This window comes from Carlito syrichta, unplaced genomic scaffold (genome assembly GCF_000164805.1).
Source record: "Carlito syrichta isolate Samal-C Ts95f unplaced genomic scaffold, Tarsius_syrichta-2.0.1 Scaffold302378, whole genome shotgun sequence".
Lineage (NCBI taxonomy): Eukaryota > Metazoa > Chordata > Mammalia > Primates > Tarsiidae > Carlito > Carlito syrichta.
Window position 1 is genome coordinate 231,112 of NW_007246474.1, and position 12,547 is coordinate 243,658.

Here is a 12,547-nt window from a genome sequence, read left to right on the forward strand (position 1 = left end):
CATATGGAACTCAGTTCCTTGTTTCTGTGATAAATCACTGAGTATGATCGACTCAAAATCCATCCAAGTTGCTGCAAAGTTCATATATTTGTCCTTCTTTATGGCTGCATAATATTCCATTGTGTATATGTACCACTTTTTTTTATCCTGTCCAGCTTGAATGGGCAACATGGTTGGTTCCATGTTTTTACTATTGTGAATAGAGCTGCAACAAACATATGTGTGCAGGTATCTTTTTTGTAGAATCATTTGAGTTCCTCCGGGTATATTCCCAATAGGGGAATTGCTGGTCACATGAGGGTCAATTTCTAGTTCTTTCAGAAATCGTCACACTGTCTTCCAAAAAGGTTGTACTAGTCTGCATTCCCTCCGGGAGTGTAGCAGCATTCCTTTTTCTCCACATCTTCACCAGCATCTGTTGTTGTTTGTTTTATTAATGATGGCCATTCTTGCAGGGGTTAAGTGGTATCTCAATGTGGTTTTGATTTGCATTTCTCTAATGATGAATGAGGCTGAGCACTTTTTCATGTGTCTGTTGGCTGCCTGTATATCTTCTTTTGAGAAGTGTCTATTCATGTCTTTTGCCCACTTTTTAAAGGGGCTGTTTGTTTTTTTCCTTTCAGCGCATTTGAGTTCTTTGTAGATCCTATATGTTAGGCCTTTGTCAGATATACAGTTGGCAAATATTTTTTCCCATTCTGTGGACTGTCTCCCTGCTCTCTTGATGGTTTCTTTTGCTTTGCAGAAGCTGACTAATTTGATGAGGTCCCTCTTCTCTATCTTATTTCTTAAGATATTGGTCCTTAGGGTTCTGAATAAGAATTGGTTCCCAGTTCCAATTTCCATAAGGGTATCTCCTGCGCTTTCTAAGATTCTTACAGTTTGAGGTTTTATGTTAAGGTCTTTGATCCATTTAGAGTTAATTTTTGTGTATGGTGATAGGTAGGGGTCTTGTTTCAATCTTCTGCATGTGGTCAGCCAGTTTTCCCAGCACCATTTACTGAATAGGTTCTCCTCACCCCAGTGGTTGTTGTTGGAGGCTTTGTCAAAGATGAGTTGGTTGAGGAATTGAGGTTTTGCTTCCAGAATCACTATCCTGTTCCATTGGTCTATGTACCTGTTCTTGTACCAATACCAGACTGTTTTGATTACTGTAGCCTTATAGTAAAATTTGAAGTCTGGAAGTGTGATACCTCCTGCTTTGTTTTTTTTGTTAAGGATTGTTTTGGCTATTCATGGTCATTTATGTTTCCATTGTCATTTCTGTATTGTCATTTCCAGGTCTGAGAAGAATGATGTTGGTAACTTAATGGATATTGTGTTGAATCTGTAGATTGCCTTTGGTAGCATGAACATGTTAACGATGTTGATTCTGCCTATCCATGAACATGAGATATTTTTCCATTTGTTTGTGTCTTCTTGGATTTCTTTGAGCAGTGTTTTATAATTCTCATTGCAAAGGTCTTTCACTTCTCTGGTTAAGAAGATACCGAGGTGTTTCATTTTATTTTTGTGGCTATTGTGAATGGCCTTGTGCTTTTTATTTGGGTCTCTGCCTGCTTGTTGTTGGTGTATAGGAATGCAACTGTCTTTTGCACATTTATTTTGCCCCCTGAGACTCTGCCAAAATCCTTTATCAGAGCAAGAAGGTTTTTGACAGATTCTCTTGAATTTTCAAGGTATAGGATCATATCGTCAGCAAAGAAGGATAACTTGACTTCCTCTTTTCCTATTTGGATACCCCTGATTTCCTTCTCCTTTCTGATTGTCCGAGCTAGGACTTCCAACACAATATTGAACAAGAGGTGTGAGAGTGGGCAGCCTTGTCTTGTTCCAGTTTTCAGGGAAAATGTTTGTTGTTTCTGTCTATTTAGCAATATGTTAGCTGTGGGTTTGTCATAGATGGCGCTTACTATTTTGAGGTATGCTCCTTCTATACCTAGGTGTTTGGGGGTTTTTATCAAGAAGGAAAGCTGGATTTTATCAAAAGTTTTTTTGGCATCCAATGAGATAATCTTGTGGTTCTTGTTTTTACATCTGTTGATGTATTTAATGACATTTATGATCTTGTGAATGTTGAACTGGTCCTGCATCCTGGGGATGAAGCCTACTTGGTCATGGTGGATGATTTTTAAGATGTGCTTTTAGATCTGATTTGGTAGAAACTTGTTGAGGATTTTTGCATTTATGTTCATAAGGGATAGTGGCCTGTAGTACTCTTTCTTTGTTGGATCTTTGCCCAGTTTGAGTATCAGTGTGATGTTAGCTTTGTAAAGTGATTTGGGGAGAATTCCATCTTTCTCAATTGGCTGGAATACTTTCAGTAGGGTTGGTATCAGCTCCCCCTTGTATGCTTTTTAGAATTCTGCTGGAAAGACATCTGGTTCAGTGCTTTTTTTGGTAGGTAGTTTTCTTATGACAGAGTCAATTTCTTGGGTTGTTATTGGTCTATTTAGTGTCTTAGTGCTTTCTTGTTATAACATGAGGAAGTTGTGTGATGTCAGAAAGTCCTCCATTTCATCTAGGTTATCAAGATTCTTTCCATATAGGCGTACATAGTGATCTCTGGTAATCCTTTGTATTTCTTTGGCATCAGTTGTGATTTGATCTTTTGTATTTCTGATTGTGTTTATTTGGGCCTTTTCTCTCTTTTTCTTGGTCATTCTAGTTAGGGGTCCATCAATCTTGTTAATTCAAAGAACTAGCTTTTTGTTTTGTTGATGTTTTCTATGATATTTTTATCATCTATGTTCCATATTTGGGCTCTTAGTTTGGTGATTTGGATTCTTCTACTAAAGTTGGGGTTTTGGTGGTCTTCTCTCTCCAGCTCCATTAGGTGCTTTGTTAGACTCTCCACTTGTGATCTTTCCATTTTCTTTATGTGTGCTTGTAGAGGTATACATTCGCCTCTCAGAAGTGATGTCATGGCATCCCAGAGGTTTTGGTCAGATATTTCTTCATTTTCACTTGTTTCCAGGAATCTTTCAAATTCTTCTTTGATTTCAGTGTTGACCCAGTCGTTGTTCAGCATCATGCTGTTTAGTGTCTATGTCTTTGTGGGCTTTGGGGAAATGTTGTTGGTTTTGATATTTATTTTTATTCCACTGTGGCCTGAGAATGTGCATGGCAAGATTTCAACCTTATGGAACTTGTTTATGCTTGACTTATGGCCAAGGATTTGATCAATCTTGGAGTATGTTCCATGTGGTGATGAGTAGAATGTATATTCTATGGTTGTTGGTGGAATAATCTGTAGGTATATACTAAGTCCATTTGGTCAACTGTCAAGGTTAGGTTCTGGATCTCCTTGTTGATTTTTTGCCTCTGTGATCTCTCTGGGGCTGTCAGTGGGGTATTCACGTCCCCTGCTATGATAGTATTAGAGTCAATACCTTTTTTTTGCTTATTTAGTAGTTGTTTTATAAATGCTGGTACTCCTATATGGGGTGCATATATGTTTAGGATGGATATTCCTTGTTAATGGATTGAAACTTTTATCAGTAGTGTCCTTTTGCATCTTTTTAAATTTTTGATAGCTTAGAGGTTGTTTTGTCTGATATTAAGTTCCACCTCCTACCTTCTTTTGTGATCCATTTGCATGGAAATTCATTTTTCATCCCTTAACTTTGAGTCTATGTGCATCCCTTGTAGTGAGATAAGTTTTCTGGATGCAGCAAATAATGGAGCCATGGTTTCTTATCCAGTCTGCCATCTGTTTCTTTTCAGTGGTGCATTTAATCCATTCACATTCAGACTGATTATTGAAATGTGATTGCTTATCCCTGTCATGAGGTTCTTATAAAGTTCATTCTTTGCTTTTTTCTTTTGACTTTGGGGTTAATGTATGTGTGTGTTTTCAAGTTTCTTGTTGTGCTGTATTCTCTGTTGATTCTGTGCTCTGCTGTTCTCTTGGGAAGTGTGTGGTAATTATTTTTTTTCTTTTTTCTGTGCTTAATACTTTTTTAAGTGTCTCCTGTAGAGCTGGTCTGGAGGCTGCATAATCTCTTAAGGATTGAATGCCTGGAAAAGATTTTAATTCTCCATCACTGGTGAAGCTGAGCTTGGCTAGATAGGAAATTCTTGGTTGAAATTGTTTATCTTTGAATATAGGGCTCCAGTCCCTTCTTCCTTGCAGTGTTTCTGCTGATAGGTCTGCTGCTATTCTGATTGGTTTCCCTGGTAGGTAGTCTGACCTTTCTCTCTTGGTGCCTTTTGGATTTTTTCTTTTGTGCCAACTTTGTGTAGGTGAATTACTATGTGTCTAGGGGTTAGTCTTCTCATTTGATGTCTTGTGGGGTTTCTCTGTATCTCTTGTGCTTGGCTGGTCACATCTCTGGTGAGATGGGGATAGTTTTCTTGGATTACCTCCTGGAATATTTGTTCCAAGTTGTTCTCATTTTCCCCTTCTGCTTCTAGGATAGCAATCAGGCATAGGTTCAGCCTCTTGATATAATCACACATCTCTTGTAGGCTTTATTCTTTCTTTCTGAGTCATCTTTCTATGTTTTTTACAGATCGGGTTAATTCCATGTTCTGGTCTTCAAGTTCTGAGATTTTTTCTTCAGCTAGATTAATTCTGCTTTCCATGCTTGTCATCTTGTTATTTATTTCCTGGATAAAATTTTTTATTGCCAGAATCTCTGTTACAAGTTCTTTCTGTGTTGCATCTTTTCTTTCCTGAGTCTTATTCACTCTTTCCAACCATTCCCTGATCCCTGTCATATTCTGGAGTCAGTCGTTGGTGAATTCCATTGTTTGGGCACCAAGGTCTGATTTCTCAGGAGTTTATCTTTAATAGACTTGGAATTACCTGAGGTCTCCCTTTGACTTTTCCTCATTTGTGACAGATCTCTTGTTTTTTTTTTTTTTTTTTCTTTAGTTCTGTTATTCAGTGTCAGTGGGAGAGTCTTTCCCTTCTGATGTTTGCTCATTCCTCTATTCTTCCTTGATCTGGTCTCTGGATTTGTTCTATTTTGAAATAGGATGGTGGATGGGAAGCTTTGCTGTCTCTTGTGGTTTTTAAAATCAAGTAAAGTGGGGGACGGGGTGCTAGGAGTCAGATGTTACTTGCAAATTAAAATGTTCACTTATTGTGATATACTTTCCCTGAGATACACTCCCCAACACCACTCTATATGGTGATGCAAAGCAGAAACCAACCCACACTACAAAACGATCTGCAATAGCAACAAAGAGAGATAAAACAAACCACCACCACCACAACAACCAAAAAAACCCCAAGAAAACTAAACACACACACACACACACACACACACACACACACACACACACACACGTGCCTAGTATAAAGTGAATGGAGAAGAAAGACAAAAATACTGAAGAGGGTAGAATAAGAAAAAAGAGGGAAAAAAGGGGGCGGGATTCAGGTGGATCCCTCACACATATATTGACACACCCCTTAAATTATTTAAAAAATGAATTAAAAAAACCCCAGAAGAACAAGAGAGCAAAAACCAACAACAAAATCAAAAGATGAACACTCAATCATTCACATACACACACAAACAGAGAATGACAAATAAAAGAAGAAAGAAACGGAGAAAGAAAAGAAAAGAAAAAAATTTGGGAGGGGATGCAGGTCAAAGCCTCACATACACATTCATGCACAAAGGAAAAATAGTTTTAAAATAGATGAACTAACAAACAGTCAGAAAATTTTCAAAATTAAAAAATAATTGAAAATTAAAAAAAAAACCAAAACAGAACAAAACGAGAAACAAAGACCAAAAATCCTGTTCGTTTGTGGCAGGCTCTGTAATTGTTCCTCTAATCAGATCTCCCCTGCAGAGCCACCTCTTTCACTCTCTCCTCAGGAATGAAGCAGGGAAGAAGGAGGGGCAGTGGAGGTGGTTGTGGCTGCCATTCTCCCCTCCCACTCTCATATGATCAGGGACATCTCTGTTGGGGATGTACAGGATAGTCTCTTCCCCAAGTATGTACTCTCATGAGGTTGCCACAGCCAGGCCTATGCTGGAATGGGGTTCTCCTATTGTGACTGATGTCCAGGCTCCATCTGGGTTTGTCCATCTCAGTTGTGGCCCAGCTGTGAGGTCTGATGTTCAGCGGATTGCTGGAGAGGCCGGGGTTTGGGTCAGCCTCCATCTCACCACTGATCTCTTTGGAGTTCTTTCTCATCCTTTTCTGGCCACACCTTTGTCCCACAGCTGGATCAGGGTAGGGGTGGGGCACCTAGAACTCAGCACTCATCAGGTGCCTCTGAAGTTTGTGCTCTCAGCATATTTCCTCTGGACCAGGATCCAGCCCTGAGTAGTTGATCTGCCATTTACAGAGATAGAATCTCTGGGCTCTGTCCGCAGCCCCTTCCAGCGCCTTATTAGGTGCTGAAGCAGTGAGGCAAAGCCTGGGGCAGTCTCTTTCCAACTTCAATGGTAAGGGAGTGCCTGGGGCAACAGTTTGTCCCTGTTGCTTAGGCAACAAGTTGGAGGCTGGGGGGCGTGGGGGGCTGGGCGGAGTAACGCAAATCTCTGCCTGGAAAATGACTGTGGTGGGTCGCTCCTCCCCAGGCATGTAATCCTCTCTCCAGATTCCCCAGATGCTCTCTCTTCAATAATCAAATCCTGTGCTCCATCAGGTTGGTATGCTAGGTGATGGTGTGCACCGGGTGCCAGGTGTTGGGAATCAGCTGAATTCAGCAGGCTTTTCTCAGGCGTGTGCCCACAGGCAGCAGACATTTCTACAGTGATCTATTGAGCTGTGCTCTAATTTCAGGGTGATGGGGGCTTGCAGTCACCCTCAGAGGGGGAACCTGGGTGCAGGCATCCGAGTATCTCCTTAGATTGACTTTCACACTCCTACCAGAGCCCGCCTACTCACATGGAAAGTCTTTATTGTCACTTGCCTCCATGGAGATTTTTACAGCCTGACCTGCCGGCAGCCATCTTAAGCTTGGAACAAAATCTTAACCCAGAATATGAAAGCAGTAGTACTTAAAGCTTTTCTTGACTTTGAAAACAAAATTGTCATTGCATTAGTTTTACATAGTATTTGATGACTTACAAAGCTTCATAGTTGTTCATACAAGTTATCATCACAGTACAGGTGAAAAATATTATCCCTGTATTACAGAAGTATGAATTAAGGAGTTCTGGTCAATGAATTTGTTCAGAGCTAGTTGATTTATATGGTGTTGGGGCTGTTTACCAAGTCTCCTCATTTCTGTTCAGTGTTATTTTCCACTACACCACCTTGCCTGTCTTATAGATAAAGGAGACAACTTTAAGAAATCTATTTGTATGTTCAGCAGTTATTTTAGAACAGCAAATGTTTCCACTTGAGTTGCTACCATATTTTTAAGAACTAGCAGTTATTAAGTTGTACAAATGAATGAAATGTGAAAATAACATTTTATCTGAGCTGAGAATTCACGCTTATGTTGTGGTTTCAGATAAATCACATCTTAGTGGTTTGTGATACCTAAGGTTCCTAAATTCATTATTATTCTGAATTAAGTTGATTCATAGATTCTTGTTAACTCCCCAACATTGAAAAAGACCTAACTTGCTAAGTCAGTCATGGCTAAAAATAATATTTGAATCTCAAATACTGGGAGAACTACTAATTTAAATTACAAGCTCAGACTACTATTATTCATGGGTACTTACACAATGGAGATGATACACAATTTTTTTTGTGATGATGGAGCTCACTACATGAATCAATATTATTTGATGAATTATGGTAACAGCAGTGTAAATACTGCATTTGACAAAAACCGATATAATATGATAAATTAGAACACATTTCTATTTATTTTAATTCCTTAAGTTAAGTCTTGGAGCAGAGAGTTTGAAAATTATTTTAGAAGCTTTTCGGTGTCATTGAAAAAAAAAAGACATTTACAAGAATCATTTGTGACTATCATGTCAGGGGATGGCAAACTATGATCCCATGTATCAATTCCCACCATTAATAGTGTAAAAGAATTGTGATTCAGAAGAGTAGAACATGGGGGTAAATGAAAGTCTGCACATTCTTTAGACACATATCTATTCAAGACAATTTTGCCTCCCAAGCTGCTTCTAGGTTACATGTGAATATATATGCATATTATTTATATCTGTTGTATATAAGTTACATATGAATATACATTCATATTCATTCTACAATACATATATATAATATATATTCATAAATAACATGCATATATATTCATATTCCCAGGAGTTTCCCTCCTCTGAACTTTAGAGGTCTGCTTTTATATCTCTGTTATGGACTTTTAAGATGCATTTTCTTTGTATTTTGGTTACAATAGGCTATCGGTTAGATTACAACCTAACTGGGTACAGTCATCATCTTCTAGCATTCAGCATAGTACCTTCCATAAAATGAGTTGAGTTTTTAATTGAATCTTTCAAATATTAAATTTATAATGTTTCACAGTATCAAAAGTTATCATGGATATTGGAAACAATCCACTCTAGTGGCTTTCAAATGTTCTTAAGCATAAGACTCATTTTATTTTATTTTTTATTATTTTTCTTTTAAGTTAGAGTCTCACTCTGTTGCCCAGGATGCTCACTCTCATAGCCACTGCAGCCTCGATCTGCTGGGCTCAGGCAATCCTTCCACCTCAGTCTTACAAGTAGCTGGAATTATAGGCATGTGCTATCATGCCCAGCTTATTTTTCTGGTTTATTGTAGAGACGAGGTCTCACCAAATTGTCCAGGTTGGTCTTGAACCCCTAAAATCAGGCAATCGTCTTGCCTTGCCTCCCAAAGTACTGGGATTACAGGCTTGAGCCACTATGCCCAGCCAAGACCTATTTTAAAAAACCAAAAATGATTGGTGTTCTGTTATGAAAATTGGATAAAAGCGGAGTTTCTCTGACTGGAATGGGGATTGGAGAACTAGAATCTCCTTACACACCCCACCACAATGCACAGCTGTCAATAGAGCACAGCTTGAAAAACAGTGACCTAACTCTTCACCTTCACTTCTACAAATAAGAAAATCAGAACACAGAGTAGTTAAGGAACTTTCTCAGAGTTCAGAACTAATTAGTCATAGATCTAGAGCTACCACTCAACTCATGTATTTTTCTTGTACCATCCTGCTCAGGGTTCCAAATATATTTCCACATTTCAATTTCAAGTGAGCTTTTCTTCTCTAAATGGATGACATTAAAAGACAGTCATGGATGGGATGTAGTATCTCTCATTGTCTCTGTGTTCCGTGTCCCTACTGATTGTGATGTTGCTATATGGAAATTCTGATGATAGGCTCTGTGAAACATTCATATTAACAGAGCAGATTGCATATCTAAAGCCACAATAACAATAAGCCATTTACCCAGTCACCCAACTTCATGCTTTATAAGAAAATAACTTAGGGAAAATAAAAACAATTTACAAATGCAACTATCTTTCTTAAGATTAAGACACACACACCCTTCGGAATACAATGAAAGGTACTGTGAGGCAATCCTACATATATATTTATTTATTTATGATAAACTATATATATAGCCTGTTTTCAGATTTTTTTTATTCACCCACTCTTTATTATTTCATTAATTCAATGTCAGTATAGCAGGCTCTGTGAATACGAGGTATATGTGATAAAACTAATCTCTCTCTTTATGACATTTGTAGCTTTATGTGTAGAGGAGTGACAGTGAGCTAAAAAATAATTGAGTGATATAACTATGGGTTAAGTTAGTACTAGGGAGAAAAATTGCAAAGTGATAAACTGGGGAGGAAGAAAAAAATAGTAAATCAATAAACTGGGAAGGATGTAGAGAAGCCCACTTTATCTGGGGTAAAGTGATTAAGGAAGACTTCTGTAAGGGGTGATAGGCAAGCCAAGACCTGAAAAATGCGAAAGAACCATACATGCAGAGTGCTATGGGAATATGTTTCCAGGTAAAATAAATAAGTGAAAAGAACTACAAGGAGGAAAAAAGGCTTGGTGTACTGAAGGTGAGTGGAGTCAGAGGCCAACTAGTGAAAGGAAAAGTAAGATGAGATAAAGTTGGAGAGGTAAACTGGAGCAGATGTTGCAAATGGTAGTCATGACGAGGCCACAGCTACATGTTCATTCAATGGGAAACTATTAAAGAATTAAGTATTTATCCACTTTTTGATCCACTTGCATATTTATAGTCTGTTCTTTTTAAAATTGTTAATTAGTTCATATTTCATTACTATTCAATAAGTATTATGAAACTTTTGTTATATACTTGGGAAAAATATAAGTAAGAAAACAACACTATCATTTTCATTAGAACTTTAAGCTCTAAATGGGTTATCACAAAACAACACAAAGAAGATGAAACAGCATGTCCAGAAATAAATTCAAAGACTACATGTCAAAATTGAATCTTCACATCATAGTGTAGTACTCTCATTTAATTCCTTAGTTCTTGCCCATTAGAATCATAATTAGTTGTGTAGATCAAAACTGGATGTCATTTTATTGGCTTCAAACAGGCATGATGGAAAACTGAGGAAGAAGAGAATATAGTTAATCTGGAAACAGTAGCAGCAATTGTCATGACTACAATATTAGAAAGTAGTAGTAGATTCTCTGAGATGGAGAAACAAAGCAAACATGATATTTACATAATTTGCAGTAACTTTTCAATTCCAGAATTTGTTAAAACTTTAAAAAGAAAAATTCATTGTTAAGAGGCAAATCAACATTTTAGGAACTAGAAGCCAAATATCAAAAACATTTAAACACATGGAAATGAACATTTACCTAGAGAAATTGCCAGTTGATATGCCAATCACACATGATAAAAAATGCTCAACTTCAAAAGGGACATTTACATGCTTATAGCATTTTAGCACTGTTGTCTTAAGAATGTAATGAGCCAAATGAAGATAAGGGTGGAGAATGGAAATGTTTCTTTTAAACGCAAAATGAAACATACGTTAATTTGATTGAAAACATCAGACACTAACTTCAGCAACTCAGGAAACTTGGAAACATTTTGTGGAAAATAAAAATCTGGGGTACTACATGCCATGATATTTGCCACAATGGTGAAATATTGCCTTCAGTCGTGTTTATCAACAGAGATGAGATGATATTGGGTAGACAAAGCACTCCCAGGGAGGAATTTTTCTTAGGTAATTTCACATATGTGATTCAAAAAGGACTTATTAAAGGAATGAGTTAATAAACTTGCAATAAATGTTTCAGAGGCTTTAAACAAATTTTAAAGTATTAATTGTAATAAAGAACAATGTAACTTAAAGTCCCTTGAGTAATGGAGAGTGATAGAACTGTAATGACAATAAGAGTACACACCTCAAAGCTCTTCAACGATTGTCAGCTGATTATTGACAGTTTAGAGTATGAGTTCAGTATTCCCAAACTTCTCCATTTCCAAGAGAAGCTATAAATTTGGATTTTAATGTATGATATTATGAGTTCTAAATTGTTCATCTAGACTTGTAAGAATAAATTCAGACCATACAAAACATGTCTATGGACTGATATCACTCATGGGATCATTTGTTATAGACTTTTTGTTTAGAGACACCAGAAATCCTAGAAGTTACCTAATACTCTTTCACATTTTATAGGTCAGTAAATCAATTACTTTTCTTCTTAACCTACTGCACCCCTTCCTCCATTTTTCATTTACTTAATTCATATGACTTTTTTTTTTTGCATCTAAACCCTAGAATTTCCTCAGTATATTTTGTTTCTTCTTCTGCAAAGAATAAATGTTGATATTTCCATTAATTAGTTCATGTCTATCAGGTTTCTGAAGTGAGTAAAACATCAGCTTCTACCTGACCATTCAAAAACATCATCAGTCTCCATAAATATTTCCATTTCTGAAACAAATAATGTGTTTGTAGGATGTATTCATTCAGAAGATTTAAGATTGAATCTTAAAGATTCAATCTTAAGATTGAAATGTCTTACTTTTTATCAGAACTATTCCTTGTCCACACAACAAATAAGGATTAATTCATATAGATGTACTGATGATGATTAATTTTTATGGCAATCTGGTGGAAGTGCAAAGATAGTTAGACCCATATCTTTCCTGATTCAACCTAACTCTGATTCACAACCAGACAAAGCAAAGTCAACCAGGTAGGATAAGACAACAGAAAGCAAGTGACATGCTGGCAGGCTTAAGGAGTGTCATCTGCAGAGGTAAAGAAAGGAATACACAGACTACTGTCTTATTAACAATAACAGAGTATATTGGTAACCCCAGTCCATCTGAGAAACCAGCTCTTGTCATTCCTTTCTATTATTCATAAGAAAAAAATGCAGAGAATAAATATAGATTAAGCAGACCTAAAACATTTTGTAATTTAAGAGAGTAAAAAAGGGACACTATGTTATGTATTCTGTGGCAGATGTAACATTATCATACATTTATATCTGAAAACAATAGCAATGCATTCTCTCACAATTCTGGAGTCCAGAAGTCTGAAATCAAGATGTCAGAGGGGCAATACCTTCTCCAGAGACCTTAGGGGAAAATTCTTTCTTGCCTCTAAGCTTCAGCTGGCTTTGGGCAATCCTTGGTTTATG